The following is a 16,580-nucleotide window of genomic DNA, read 5'->3' as shown; positions in this document are numbered from 1 at the left end:
GTAGTGTTCACCTTTTGTGTGTTGTAGTGTTCACCTTTTGTGTGTTGTTGTGTTCACCTTTTGTCTTTGTAGTGTTCACCTTTTGTGTGTTGTTGTGTTCACGTTTTGTCTTTGTAGTGTTCACCTTTTGTGTGTTGTAGTGTTCACTTTTTGTGTGTTGTAGTGTTCACCTTTTGTCTTTGTAGTGTTCACCTTTTGTGTGTTGTAGTGTTCATCTTTTGTGTGTTGTAGTGTTCACCATTTGTGTGTTGTAGTGTTCACCTTTTGTCTTTGTAGTGTTCACCTTTTGTGTGTTGTAGTGTTCACCTTTTGTGTGTTGTAGTGTTCACTTTTTGTGTGTTGTAGTGTTCACCTTTTGTCTTTGTAGTGTTCACCTTTTGTGTGTTGTAGTGTTCACCTTTTGTGTGTTGTAGTGTTCACCTTTTGTGTGTTGTAGTGTTCACCTTTTGTGTGTTGTTGTGTTCACCTTTTGTCTTTGCAGTGTTCACCTTTTGTCTTTGTAGTGTTCACCTTTTGTGTGTTGTAGTGTTCACCTTTTATGTGGTGTTGTGTTCACCTTTTGTGTGTTGTAGTGTTCACCTTTTGTGTGTTGTAGTGTTCACCTTTTGTGTGTTGTAGTGTTCACCTTTTGTGTGTTGTAGTGTTCACCTTTTGTGTGTTGTAGTGTTCACCTTTTGTGTGTTGTTGTGTTCACCTTTTGTCTTTGCAGTGTTCACCTTTTGTCTTTGTAGTGTGCACCTTTTGTGTGTTGTAGTGTTCACCTTTTGTGTGTTGTTGTGTTCACCTTTTATGTGTTGTAGTGTTCACCTTTTGTGTGTTGTAGTGTTCACCTTTTGTCTTTGTAGTGTTCACCTTTGTGTGTTGTTGTGTTCACCTTTTGTGTGTTGTAGTGTTCACCTTTTATGTGTTGTAGTGTTCACCTTTTGTCTTTGTAGTGTTCACCTTTTGTGTGTTGTAGTGTTCACCTTTTGTGTGTTGTAGTGTTCACCTTTTGTGTGTTGTAGTGTTCACCTTTTGTCTTCTGTAGTGTTCACCTTTTGTGTGTTGTAGTGTTCACCTTTTGTCTTTGTAGTGTTCACCTTTTGTCTTTGTAGTGTTCACCTTTTGTGTGTTGTAGTGTTCACCTTTTGTGTGTTGTAGTGTTCACCTTTTGTGTGTTGTTGTGTTCACCTTTTGTGTGTTGTAGTGTTCATCTTTTGTGTGTTGTTGTGTTCACCGTTTGTGTGTTGTAGTGTTCACCTTTTGTGTGTTGTAGTGTTCACCTTTTGTGTGTTGTAGTGTTCACCTTTTGTGTGTTGTAGTGTTCACCTTTTGTGTGTTGAGTGTTCACCTTTTGTGTGTTGCAGTGTTCACCTTTTGTCTTTGTAGTGTTCACCTTTTGTCTTTGTAGTGTTCACCTTTTGTGTGTTGTTGTGTTCACCTTTTGTGTGTTGCAGTGTTCACCTTTTGTGTGTTGTAGTCTTCACCTTTTGTCTGCTGTAGTGTTCATCCTGTGGCGCTGTTCTCTAGTCTGACACTGGTGATTGAGACTGGGCCATCACGAAAGCTGCTGTCTATTGTTGGAGGCCAATCTGTTTCAAAGACAATGCAAGTCGATTATCAGAGCGTGTTTTTTTTTTCGATTTAAAGCTTTCGTGACTGCAATGATTCATCTTCTTTGGATCTTTCGGTAAAGTCACGTAGAATGATTATAAAATAATAAATTGATAAAATTAAATAACACAATAATATTCTCACGACGTTTCGGCCACAACACAAGCGGCCTTCATCAGGTGAAGGGGGCGAGACTGTCTGGTAGGACAGCGCTGGAGTGAAAGAGCCACGTTCAGATACGGCCTTTAAGCTGTGTGAGAGGAACAAAGCGCCTTGACAAAGGAATTAGCATATAATTTAGCATTGAAATGGCTGAATGATTAGCTTGTGACTGGTCACAGAAATAGCTATGTTAAAAGTTAAAGCATACACACCCGCAGAGGCACCCATTGTTAAAGGGATTAGCATAGAATTTAGCATTGAAATAGCTAAGTTAAGGCATACACATCTTGACAATGGAATTAGCATAGAATTTAGCATTGAGATAGCTGAGTGATTAGCTTGTACCTGCTGCAGAAATAGAGCTTGTACCTGCTGCAGAAATAGCTACGTTAAAGTCAGACCATACACATTCACCGAGGCCCTTAGTACAAATCAAACAGGAGAATTTAGCATTGAAATAACTAGGCGAATCCAGCATTGAAACAACTGAGTGATTAGCTAGTGACTGGTCACAGAAATGACTACACATCTGAGCTATTCACAGTACTATATAGTGAACCAATAAAAACTAAAATATAAATTACCTTCATGTTATCAATAAACTCTATATTCTCCAATCAGCTAAGCTACCAACAATAAGTCGTTATATATCACAATGCTATATGGCGAAAAAATGGGTGGATTCTTACCCTCAAATTTCAGCACCACGGATAGCTACGGGCCCCGTTCAGACGGGCGAGTTCGTCCATGGTCGGAACAGAGGAGGGGTAGAGAGACAGCTGCGAAGCCCTAGTATGCTCCATATTGTAAAACTATACCATTAACCGTGGTGTGAGAGGTATTAAGAGGCAATCCGTGATTTAGTTCCATCTGTAAAAGATGCTGTTCCAGACATACAGTACCCGGGCGTTTACAAACTAAAATGCCTCTGTGGTAGTAGCTACATTGGAGAAACCAAAAGACATATCTCGGACCGCATCCGCGAACACAAAGCAGACTTGAAACACGGTAGAACGAACTCCTCTGCCGTGGCAGATCACTGTTATAATTCAGTGGGTTCACATGACATTGACTTCTCCAAGACGGAGGTTCTTTGCAAACCAACCGGCTACCATGAGAGATTCGTTCATGAGGCCATTCAGATATACAAGCACAGAGACAATTTCAACCGAGAAGATGGATTCAGGCTTAGTAACCACTGGAAAGATGTGTTAAATCATTTCTGTTCTTAATTAATTGTATTTTTACGATGACCTTCAGACCGCAGCTCTTTCGCCAGCATTGGAGCATACTAGGGCCTCGCAGCTGTCTCTCTCCCCCTCCTCTGTTCCGACCATGGACGAACTCGTCCGTCTGAACGGGGCCCGTAGCTATCCGTGGTGCTGAAATTTGAGGGTAAGAATCCACCCATTTTTTCGCCATATAGCATTGTGATATATAACGACTTATTGTTGGTAGCTTAGCTGATTGGAGAATATAGAGTTTATTGATAACATGAAGGTAATTTATATTTTAGTTTTTATTGGTTCACTATATAGTACTGTGAATAGCTCAGATGTGTAGTCATTTCTGTGACCAGTCACTAGCTAATCACTCAGTTGTTTCAATGCTGGATTCGCCTAGTTATTTCAATGCTAAATTCTCCTGTTTGATTTGTACTAAGGGCCTCGGTGAATGTGTATGGTCTGACTTTAACGTAACTATTTCTGCAGCAGGTACAAGCTCTATTTCTGCAGCAGGTACAAGCTAATCACTCAGCTATCTCAATGCTAAATTCTATGCTAATTCCATTGTCAAGATGTGTATGCCTTAACTTAGCTATTTCAATGCTAAATTCTATGCTAATCCCTTTAACAATGGGTGCCTCTGCGGGTGTGTATGCTTTAACTTTTAACATAGCTATTTCTGTGACCAGTCACAAGCTAATCATTCAGCCATTTCAATGCTAAATTATATGCTAATTCCTTTGTCAAGGCGCTTTGTTCCTCTCACACAGCTTAAAGGCCGTATCTGAACGTGGCTCTTTCACTCCAGCGCTGTCCTACCAGACAGTCTCGCCCCCTTCACCTGATGAAGGCCGCTTGTGTTGTGGCCGAAACGTCGTGAGAATATTATTGTGTTATTTTATTTTATCAATTTATTATTTTATTATCATTCTACGTGACTTTACCGAAAGAACCAAAGAAAACGTGTTTTTTTTGTTTGTTTGCATGTTCACCATAAGTACTGTGTGTGGTTAATATAGACAGGGTTCCTTGAAAAAAAGATTCTGTTTGGTATTTTCACATCTTAACACCTGTTTTATTGCCAGAAATGGTAAAACATTGTTTTATTAACAACAATAATAATGTAATCGTTAACATGTGACGAAGCCACTGAATCTATACACTTTCAAATCTAGTTTTTAAAACTAATTTTTAGTTTGCTATCCTTCCACCTGGACCTCCAATTAGCGCGGTTGGCTACGTACGGTGTGAAAGAAGTTCAACATATTACACCACCTCACTACATTTAACACACAAAGATCCCCCGTATAGCCTTCACAGACTGTAGGGGCAAGTGCTGTTAGCGAGCACCTATGATGCCCGGAACAATACACGAGGAGGTGGGTGGCCAGCACCACGCCCGACCGCCTTTGTCTCCCCAGTGGCGAAGTTTAGTACACACCGCACCAGGTGCTCATTTGAGGCTGAGTCGACCTAGGGGAGGCCCAGGACCGGTTCAGATAATCGTCATCGGTGTTGGCCGTGAGCGGGAATCGAACCCAGGTCGCCAGGTTCATAGCGCAGCGCGCTAACCGCTACACCACGGCTCCCCACACACAGACACACACAGACACACACATCCAACAGCATGTACACACACTTGCAATGACATTGACGAGGCCTTCCTTCCGACAAGGAATTCACAAAATGTGGCAAAAATATATACTTATTTATTTTAAATATACACCATTATATTTCTTGACGCAGACGATTTTAAACTTTAATGCGACTATTTGTATTTCGCACAAAGGAACTCAGCGGTTAATTTTGGGCCAATTATTGCTCGAATAGCGACGGGCAGTCCGCCGGCAAAGTGCAATCACTCATCCAGCGTCTAACCAATGCCCCTCCCAACCCCCCCCCCCCCCCCCCCAACTGACGTGCGCGTCACAAAGGGTACAATGACGAGCACGTGGTCGTGGTGTGTTATTTTATGTTTTATTCGAGCGCGCTCTCATAATGGCCACCTTTCAACGGAGGAGGTCTACGCAGGGACTTTAATGAATGAATCTCTTACACCCCGTGGAAGTGAATGGATGTCAGAATGCTTTGGTCGGTGATTTATCACCGACTCAAAAGACCAATTACAGGCCTTGCGGTCCACGACCGACAACATAATTTGAAAGGTGTCGCAAGTTTATTTTATATATATAAAAAGTACGCTGACAGCTTTTGAAACTTTACAAACAAAAATCGTCTATAAATTATACACTGGGGCAAGATGCTCGCTCGTTCTGTTAATCATCATATTTAGTTATTTTTTTTAAAATCAAACAAAGACAAATATCACCCGTATAGCCTGTAACAGACTCTTGGGACAAGTGTTGTTAGCGAGTAGCAGCTATGAAGGCCGGCACGGCACACGAGGGGGGACGGCCAGCAATTCGCCTGGCCGCCTTTGTCTCACGAATGGCGATGTTTACACACCGCACCAGGTACTGATTTGAGACTGAGTCGACTTAGGAGAGGCCCAGGACTGGTCCAAATAATCATCACTGGCTGTGAGCACGAAACGAACCCGGGCCGCCAGGTTTGTAGCGCAGTGCGCTAACCACTACACCACCGCGCCCCACACACACGCGGGGTTATAAATGTATTCTACTCAACTTAAACTATTTACAACGAAAAAAACTTTTAATTTAGCAGCTAAAGCCCACTGAGCTATTAAGCTGTACTTCAGAGACGGCCTGGCCACACATTATAGCTCATCAGAGTGGCTTAATCATCATCATTATCATCATCATCATCACCACACGTGGGAATTTATAATACACAACCAAATCATGTAAAAGCCTGTTTCAGAAATGTGGAGGGCAGCAAAACCGGAGGTACCTGCAACGTCTCTACGTGTCTATCAGTGCGTCTATGGGTCTCTATGTATCTCGATGTGTATCTCTGTATCTCTCCATGTCTTTGTGTATCCATATGTATCTCTCAGTCTCTATGTACAGTATAAGATGGGGGGTGTGGCTGTTATCGTTTTGAGGGCACCTCTTATAAGTTGGCAAAGTCGCTTCTGAAAAAGAAGCTAATAGCTCAGTGGGCCTTACCTGATAAAATGAATCCCTGCAGTCACGAAAGCTTTAAATCGAAAGATAAATATAGTTTCGTTTTATTTGCATGTATTTAAAAAAAAAGATTTGTTTACCTTGCCTATACTACGATCGTGTTTTTGTATTGTTTGTTGTTGTAACGTCCTGACCTCCATGCCCCTCCCTACTGGACATCTTTTAAAAAAAAGAGCTTCATGGGTCATCGGCTTCCTCCAGTGTAAATAAATATTCTGATCTGATTCTGAAGCTCGATTAATTCCCCTGTGACTCTTTCACGACCACCAGCACCCATGCCCGATGATACCAGGACGCTCCACCGTGGTTAGTCCACCCCTTGTTTTTATTGGTCCAGCCCTTGTTTTGGTTAGTCCAGCCCCTAGATTTGGTTAGTCAAGTCATTGCTTTGTTAGTCCAGCCCCTGTTTTGGTGATTTCAGCCCTTGTTTTGGTTAGTCTAGCCCGTTGCTTTGGTTAGTTCAGCCATTGCTTTTGTTAGTCCAGCCCCTGAATAGGCTAGTCCACCCCTTGTTTTGATTAGTCCAGCGCTTGTCTTGGGGAATGCAGCCCTTGTTATGGTTAGTCCAGCCCCTGTATTGGTTAGTCCAGCGCTTGTTTTGGTTAGTCCAGCGCTTGTTTTGGTTAGTCCAGCTCTTGTATTGGTTAATCCAGCCCCTGTTTTGGTTAGTCCAGTCCTTGTTTTGGTTAGTGCAGCCCCTGTTTTGGTTAGTCCAGCCCTTGTTTTGGTTAGTCCAGCCACTTGTTTTGATTAGTCCAGCCCCTGTTTTGATTAGTCCAGCCCCTGCCATTGCTTTTGTTAGTCCAGCCCCTGAATAGGCTAGTCCACCCCTTGTTTTGATTAGTCCAGCGCTTGTCTTGGGGAATGCAGCCCTTGTTATGGTTAGTCCAGCCCCTGTATTGGTTAGTCCAGCGCTTGTTTTGGTTAGTCCAGCGCTTGTTTTGGTTAGTCCAGCTCTTGTATTGGTTAATCCAGCCCCTGTTTGGTTAGTCCAGTCCTTGTTTTGGTTAGTCCAGCCCCTGTTTTGGTTAGTCCAGCCCTTGTTTTGGGTAGTCCAGCCCCTTCTTTTGATTAGTCCAGCCCCTGTTTTGATTAGTCCAGCCCCTGTTTTGGTTAGTCCAGCCCTTGTTTTGGTGAGTCCAAAGCTTGTTTTGGTTAGTCCAGCCCCTTGTTTTGATTAGTCCAGCCCCTGTTTTGGTTAGTCCAAAGCTTGTTTTGGTTACTCCAGCCCCTTGTTTTGATTAGTCCAGCCCCTGTTTTGGTTAGTCCAGCCCTTGTTTTGGTGAGTCCAGCCCTTGTCTTGGTTAGTCCAGCCCTTGTTTTGGTTGGTCCAGCCCCTGTTTTGATTAGTCCAGCCCTTGTTTTGGTTAGTCCAGCGCTTGTTTTGGTTAGTCCAGCCCCTGTTTTGGTTAGTCCAGCCCCTGTTTTGGTTAGTCCAGCCCTTGTTTTGGTTAGTCCAGAGCGCCTTGTTTTGGTGAGTCCAGCCCTTGTTTTGGTTAGTCCAGCCCTTGTTTTGGTTGGTCCAGCCCCTGTTTTGGTTAGTTCAGCCCCTGTTTTGGTTAGTCCAGCCCTTGTTTTGGTTAGTCCAGCCCCTGTTTTGGTTTGTCCAGCCCCTTGTTTTGGTTAGTCCAGCGCCTTGTTTTGGTTAGTCCAGCCCTTTGTTTTGGCGAGTCCAGCGCCTTGTTTTGGTTAGTCCAGCGCCTTCTTTGCTCAATGTGGAACTCATCATAGTGCTACAACTCTTCAACACGTAAGTTTTCGCGACCAATATTATCAACTCGCCTTTTGCCCGTCCAAGGGCGGGTGTGTTGCAATAAATCTGAAACTTGCAAGCGAAAGGCAGTCGGCGACGTGATATATTAATTGTATCCATTCTTGTGCAATCTGTAAGGCCGCGGTGATACAGACCTATTTCATTTGAAGGTTATAAATCCTTGGTCATCATGACGTCCTTTTTACTTTGATGTCTCAACAGCGTCAGGGAGATCACGTGACGTGATGAGGGTTCTGCCTTTGTAGTGAGGGTTGTGAGTTGACGCCGAGGAGGGGGGAGGAGGCGCCTCGCCCCCCCCCCCCCCATGTGGAGTTACGTCACCCGCTAATTATTATTAATGGGGGGGGGGGTCCATTTGGAAGACGTCACCTATTCATGATCGATGTGGAGTGACGTCACCTGCTCATGATTATTAATGAGGGAGGGGGGGGATGCTACACGTGGAGTGATGTTACCCGCTCATGAATATTAACGAGGGAGGGGGGGAGGGGATCCATGTGGAAGACGTCACCTGTTCATGATTATTAATGAGGGGAGCTGGCCGACGTGGAGTGACGTCACGCGCAGGACACAGACATTCTTTGCTCATTATAGCAGTAAACAAGAGGATAACCCAACCATAAATAGATGTCTATTGTAATTTAAATGCATACACCCCCACACCCCCCCCCCCACCTTGGCCTTCGCACCTGATTGGCTGACAAGTGACGACGTCACATTTGTCCCCGCGTCTATTTAAGACCGAAACAGCAGGAGGATTTATCCACAACTCTGTGTGGCTGTCTCCTGATGATGCTTCTACTGCTGGTTGTTGTTGTTGTTGTAATTACTGGCGAAACGTCACAGAACTCGAATTGTAAACGTTTGCGGTGGATTTACTGTCCAACACACAACCGGTGTCGTGCTGTGCTAGTATACTACACTATACACTACACTATACACTACACTATACACTACACTACTATACACTACACTATACACTACACTACTATACACTACACTACTATACACTACTATGCACGACACTACTATACACTACACTACTATACACTACACTACTATACACTACACTACTATACACTACACTACTATACACTACACTACTATACACTACACTACTATACACTATACTACTATACACTACTATGCACGACACTACTATACACTAAACTACTATACACTACACTACTATACACTACACTACTATACACTACACTACTATACACTACTGTACACTACACTACTATACACTACACTACTATACACTACACTACTATACACTACACTACTATACACTACACTACTATACACTACACTATGCACTACACTATACACTACACTATACACTACACTATAATTGTAAACGTTGCGGTGGGTTTACTCTCCAATACATAACCGGTGTGCTGTACTAGCAACGAATTGGCCACGTTCTGTTTACATGACAAAGCTTGCTTATTGGCTGTGTCGGGTGGTGGCGGGTTTAACGACACATTTATATATTGATTTAAAGCTTTCGTGACTGCAGTGATTCATATTCTTGGTTCTTTCGGTAAAGTCACGTTGAAGAGAAACAATAAAATAATAATATATGTATAAAACAATAAAATTCTCACGACGTTTCGACTGCAACGCAAACAGTCATCATCAGGTGTGAAAAACCAACGACATTTTTCACACCTGATGATGACTGTTTGCGTTGCAGTCGAAACGTCGTGAGAATTTTATTGAAAAATGCCGTTGGTTTTTCACACCTGATGATGACTGTTTGCGTTACAGTCGAAACGTCGTGAGAATTTTATTGTTTTATATATATTATTATTTTATTGTTTCCCTTCAACGTGACTTTACCAAAAGAACCAAGAATATGACACACTTATAGTCACGCGATCTTACCCAAAAAAACGTCCATTATGAGTACTATTGCTGATCGACCCGTTAGGAATCTGTGTAGAGTAGGAAGGCCCCGTTGAAAACGCTGGCAGATGCATTCCTGAAACAGTGCGGCGATGAGCCTGCAAAAAAAACGCGTTAAGCGAAAACAATCTCCCCGTAACTAATGTGACGATAAAGTTTTGGCGAGATACAATGTTAAAGAAAAATAACTCGACAGAAGGAGAGAAGGCCGATGCCGTTGATCTTCCAATAAGTTTACAGGTGCCACAATCCCTGAAACACATCCACTACATAAACCATGGCAGCAGCAGCAGCTGGCGCGGATACCTGATGATGATGCACAGATAGACGATGAACAAACTCTCTCTGGTCAGTGTTGCGGAGACTGTGGTCACAAGCCAGTAGAACAGAACCCCGGAACGTGTCACGTGGACGCAAAGGAGGCATCGTCACAGCAACAGCGATTCACCACTCGGCTAACTCCTGACGCCATCACCTGGCCCATCAACCACCTCCGTGTAACATCGCAGCTGTTGCTCTCTCGACATCAACATCAGCCATCGGATGAAGATAGAGACCCATAGACTCACACGGAGACCCATAGACTCACACAGAGACCCATAGTCTCACACAGAGACCCATAGACTCACACAGAGTCCCATAGACTCACACGGAGACCGATAGACTCACACGGAGACCCATAGACTCACACGGAGACTCAAAGACTCACACAGAGACCCATAGACTAACACGGAGACCTATAGACTCACACAGAGACCCATAGACTCACACGAAGACCCATAGACTCACACGGAGACCCATAGTCTCACACAGAGACCCATAGACTCACACGAAGACCCATAGACTCACACGCAGACCCATAGTCTCACACAGAGACCCATAGACTCACACAGAGACCCATAGACTTACACAGAGACCCATCGACTCACACATAGACCCATAGACTCACACAAAGACCCATAGACTCACACAGAGACCCATAGACACACACAGAGACCCATAGACTCACACAGAGTCCCATAGACTCACACGGAGACCCATAGACTCACACGGAGACCCATAGACTCACATGGAGACCCATAGACTCACACAGAGACCCATAGACTCACACAGAGACCCATAGACTCACACGGAGACCCATAGACTCACACGGAGACCCATAAACTCACACAGAGACCCATAGACTCACACAGAGATAATTAGACTCACACAGAGACCCATAGACTCACACACAGACCCATAGACTCACACATAGACCCATAGACTCACACGGAGACCCATAAACTCACACGGAGACCCATAGACTCACACAGAGACCCATACACTCACACGGAGGCCCATAGACTCACACAGAGACCCATAGACTCACACCGAGACCCAAAGACTCACGCAAATATCCATAGACTCAGATGGAGACCTTATAGACTCACGTGTAGACCCCTGGACTAACGCAGAGACCCACAGACTCACACATAAACCCGTAGACTGTAACGCAGATCAATAGACTAATCCAGAACAGGACCACGGAACGTGTCACGTGGACTCAGTACACCGATCCGCAAACACGGGGTAGGAGGAGGCATCGTGTTCACAGCAGCGATGATTCATCTCCCCGCTCACTCCTGACGCCATCACGTGGCTCATCAACAACCTCGATGTAACATCACAGCTGTTGCTCTCTCGATACATCGACATCAGCCACGCGAATAAGGAGAAGTGGGGACATAAACAAGGATATTGTATGTTTTGTACGTTTAACTTCTTTCGCACAGTGCGTAGCCAACCGCGCCAATCGGAGGTGCAGATTTGGCGCAGCCTCGATGCTAATTTAGTGAGCAGGAAATCACTTTGACTTCTTGACTTGACATGTATATTTCTGTAAGGGGCTTTCAAAAATCCAAGGCGCCAGGATGCACCCCACCCCCCAGCCTCCCCTGCCCACCCCCCCCCCCACCACCATTAATAGAGAGACCCCCAACAGCACACAGAGGCGTGTGCGTGTTGCCGTGTTGCGCATTCGCTACGCGTTTTCCATAACACGTGACGGGGGGGCGGAGGTGGGTCACAGCCAGCGGGGGTGGCTGCCAGTGGTTTAAATTAAAACGTCTCTCGTCGCGTCGAGCATTCATCACGGAGGACCCCCCCCCCCACACTCACTCCCCCCTTCCCCCAATTAAAGTGGGGGGCTCTTTAATTGTGCTGCCCCCACCTACCGAACCACCCACCTTCCTCCCCTCTTGATGTCCCACCTGGTGTTGTGGGAGGGTTCTTTTGTTGCGTGTCCCCACCACCACCACCCGCACCACCACCACCACCACCACCCGCACCACCACCACCATCACCACCACCCGCACCACCACCACAACCACCACCACCCGCACCACCACCCGCACCACCACCACAACCACCCGCACCACCACCACAACCACCCGCACCCTCCTCTCCCCCACCCAGGGCGTGGGGGCTTTAAGGGCTGGAGCCCAGGGGGTCCCCGCCAGCTGGAGGGGCATCCAGAGATTAAGTGAACAGTGATTTCATTGGTGAATGCTGAGTTTTATTTGTTGTTAGCCTTGTAAAAAAATATACAATTTAATTTTTCTATAACTTTGTTTTCCTTTTGAAAATATTACTGGGGGTGGGGAGGGGGGGGGCGCACGGTACCTGTGGCCCAGGGGCCTACAAAATCTTAATAGGGCCCTACCCCTACCAAATTAAAATGTGCTCACTAAAATGCAAATGCTTTCGCATTTCCACGCGTCCGATCCCCGCCTTATCGCACATTCACACAGCGCCTTAACGAAGGAGCCGTGCAGTGAACTCACCGTGAGACACGAGGGTCGGCGGGATGGAAATGATTGTTGTGGTTGTTGTTGTGGTTATTGTTGTTGTTGGTGGTGGTGACGATGAGTGGAATGAACGAAGGTGGAAATGAGACGAGTGGATTGATGATGGGTGACCGTGGGGGAAGGCGGCAAAAGCGTGGGTTTGGAGGACAACCAGGGCAAGAAAGACGGGTTGGCAAGGGAGAATGAGTGGGTTTTAAAGCTCTATATATGTGTAATGTTTACGCATCTGCCGTAAGCACTTCTGGCTGTGAGCCCCAAAAAGGCCGAGCCTTCGATAGGATGTGTGATAAATACATGCATAAAAGTGCTTAGACGCCGTTGCTTATTTATTTACGCGAAGAGACAAAGACCGTGGACGAGGGGTTGTTTGTTGTATGATTACCATCCTTCAAGGGCGACGCTTAATAATTAGTTTGTGTTTATCGTCACAGCCAAGTAGCACCGGCAAACAGTGGAAGAACGTGGAAGTCCAGAATAAACACCTCCTCATTCGAGATCCAAACATCATCACTCCTCCTCCCCCCTACTCCCTCTTCCCTCCTCCTCCCCCCTCCTCCTCCTCCCTCCCCCTCCCTCCTCCCTCCTCCTCATGCTCCATTCTCCTTCTACTCCCCCTCCTCCTCCTCCCTCCCCCTCCCTCCTCCACCCTCCACCTCCTCCTCATTCTCCTCGGAGACACCGGCGGTGGAGCCATCAACCGTAACGGAACATCATCACCATCATCATCATCACCATCATCATCACCATCATCATCACCATCATCACCATCATCACCATCATCATCACCATCATCATCATCACCATCATCATCACCATCATCATCACCATCATCATCACCATCATCACCATCATCATCACCATCATTATCATCACCATCATTATCACCATCATCATCACCATCATTATCACCATCATCATCACCATCATCATCACCATCATCACCATCATCATCACCATCATCATCACCATCAACATCATCATCATCACCATCACCATCATCATCATCACCATCATCATTACCATCATCATCATCATCACCACCATCATCACCATCATCATCACCATCATCATCACCATCATCATCACCATCATCATCACCATCATCATCACCATCATCACCATCATCATCATCACCAACATCATCACCATCATCATCACCATCATCATCATCACCATCATCATCACCATCATCATCAACATCACCATCATCATCACCATCATTATCATCACCATCATCATCATCACCATCATCAACATCATCAACATCACCATCATCATCACCATCATCATCACCATCATCATCACCATCATCATCAACATCACCATCATCATCACCATCATCATCACCATCATCACCATCATCATCATCATCTTGATTTAAAGCTTTCGTGACTGCAGGGATTCATATTCTTGGTTCTTTCGGTAAAGTCACGTAGAAGGGAAACAATAAAATAATAAAAAAATATTTTTTACAATAAAATTGTAAAAATATGTTTCATATTTTTATTATTTTATTGTTTCCCTTCTACGTGACTTTACCGAAGAACCAAGAATATGAATATCATCATCACCACCATCATCACCATCATCACCATCATCATCACCATCATCACCATCATCAACATCATCATCACCATCATCACCATCATCAACATCATCATCACCATCATCACCATCATCAACATCATCATCAACATCATCATCATCACCATCATCAACAGGCCCATGCGCACACCTTTTTAGTGAATGGAAAATTAAAGACATGAGCCACGGTAGTCGTGGCATTGTGGCCATACAACCCACACTACGGAGCGCACAGTCAACCCCTAGAGACGCACCGACACACACAAACTCATTGAGGTGCAGGGAGACCCATAGAGATCCATAGAGACACACATAGACACATATAGAGATGCATTAACCACACTAGCCACGGTAGTCGTGGCATTGTGGACATGTAACCCACACTACGGAGCGCACAGTCAACCCCTAGAGACGCACCGAGACGCATAGACTCATTGAGGTGCAGGGAGACCCATAGAGATCCATAGAGACACACATCAACAACAACAACCACCATTCGTCACTGAGTTGCGGTGACGTCACCACGACGCTTGTGCCAGGCTATAGTGGCTTTTCGTTGTTTCTGGAGGAGCCCCGAGGGTAGAGATTCAATCTCCTGGCTCCGCCAAATTAGGGTTTGGCCAGTAGACGTCATAGACTCACAGAGATTCAGGGAAATTCATAGAGACCCATAGAGACACAAATGAACACGCAAAGATGCATTCAATGCATGCAACCCACACTAGGTAGCGCACAGTCAACCCGCTGTGGTCTGTGCTCCTTTAACGGAGGAGGAGCGACGCAAACTTTCTCTTGTCTACGCCAGCGTAGCAAAGGAGGAGGATCCATCATCTGCATCCCAAAAACAACCCAATGCCTGAATTTCGACATTCCCACGTCTGGCGCAAGTCAGCCCAGAGCAAAATCAATATTAACTTCCCACAAAGCGGTACAATATTTTATCGCCCCCCCACCCCCAGAGTGCAGCAGCGTGAGCGGCGAGAACCCACAATTGGGAATTGAGCCCCCAGAACCTCCCAACAGAGGCGACCCGCTCGCCATGGCAACATTCGCCACGAGGCGAGTTTATTGTCAATTATATTCTTTAATAAGTCCAATGTGTTTAAACCGTACGAGCGAAGAAGAAGGTCACGGGGAGAGTGGCTTCATAGTCCGTGTTATGGCGAGCGCCACACACACACACAGAGACGAGTTCATAGACCTCTATCCTCCTGTCATTTTACTGTCGGGCACGCTACTGTTCTCTGCTCCTGCAGCAGTAAAGGCCTCCCCCCTTCACACATTGCCCATTTCTTTCCTCTTCCCTCCCCTCGCCCCTCCATAGACTCAACAATGCCCCATAAACTCAACACTGCCCCATAGACTCAACATTGCCCCATAAACTCAACATTGCCCCATAAACTCAACACTGCCACATGCACTCAACATTGCCCCATAAACTCAACACTGCCCCACAGACTCAACACTGCCCCATACACTCAACATTGCCGCATAAACTCAACACTGCCCCATAGACTCAACACTGCCCCACAGACTAAACACTGCCCCATACACTCAACATTGCCCCATAAACTCAACACTGCCCCATACACTCAACATTGCCCCATAAACTCAACACTGCCACATGCACTCAACATTGCCCCATAGACTCAACATTGCCCCATAGACTCAACACTGCCACATAGACTCAACACTGCCACATAGACTCAACACTGCCCCATAAACTCAACATTGCCCCATAGACTCAACACTGCCCCATAGAATCAACACTGCCCCATAGACTCAACACTGCCCCATAGACTCAACACTGCCCTATAGACACAACAATGCCCATAGACTCAAGACTGCCCCATAGACTCAACACTGCCCCATAGACTCAACACTGCCCCATAGACTCAACACTGCCCCATAGACTCAACACTGCCCATAGACTCAACACTGCCCTATAGACACAACACTGCCCATAGACTCAAGACTGCCCCATAAACTCAACACTGCCCCATACACTCAACATTGCCCCATAGACTCAACCCTGCCACATAGACTCAACACTGCCACATAGACTCAACACTGCCCCATAGACTCAACACTGCCCCATAAACTCAACATTGCCCCATAGACTCAACACTGCCCCATAGACTCAACACTGCCCCATAGACTCAACACTGCCCCATAAACTCAACACTGCCCTATAGACACAACACTGCCCATAGACTCAAGACTGCCCCATAGACTCAACACTGCCCCATAGACTCAACACTGCCCCATAGACTCAACACTGCCCCATAGACTCAACACTGCCCCATAGACTCAACACTGCCCTATAGACACAACACTGCCCATAGACTCAAGACTGCCCCATAAACTCAACACT

The sequence above is a fragment of the Petromyzon marinus genome, chromosome 58, assembly GCF_048934315.1.
Source record: "Petromyzon marinus isolate PM22_M1 ecotype Great Lakes invasive population chromosome 58, UKy_Petmar_22M1.pri1.0, whole genome shotgun sequence".
In the NCBI taxonomy this organism is placed as follows: Eukaryota; Metazoa; Chordata; class Hyperoartia; order Petromyzontiformes; family Petromyzontidae; genus Petromyzon; species Petromyzon marinus.
Note: the sequence above shows the minus strand (reverse complement) of the source record.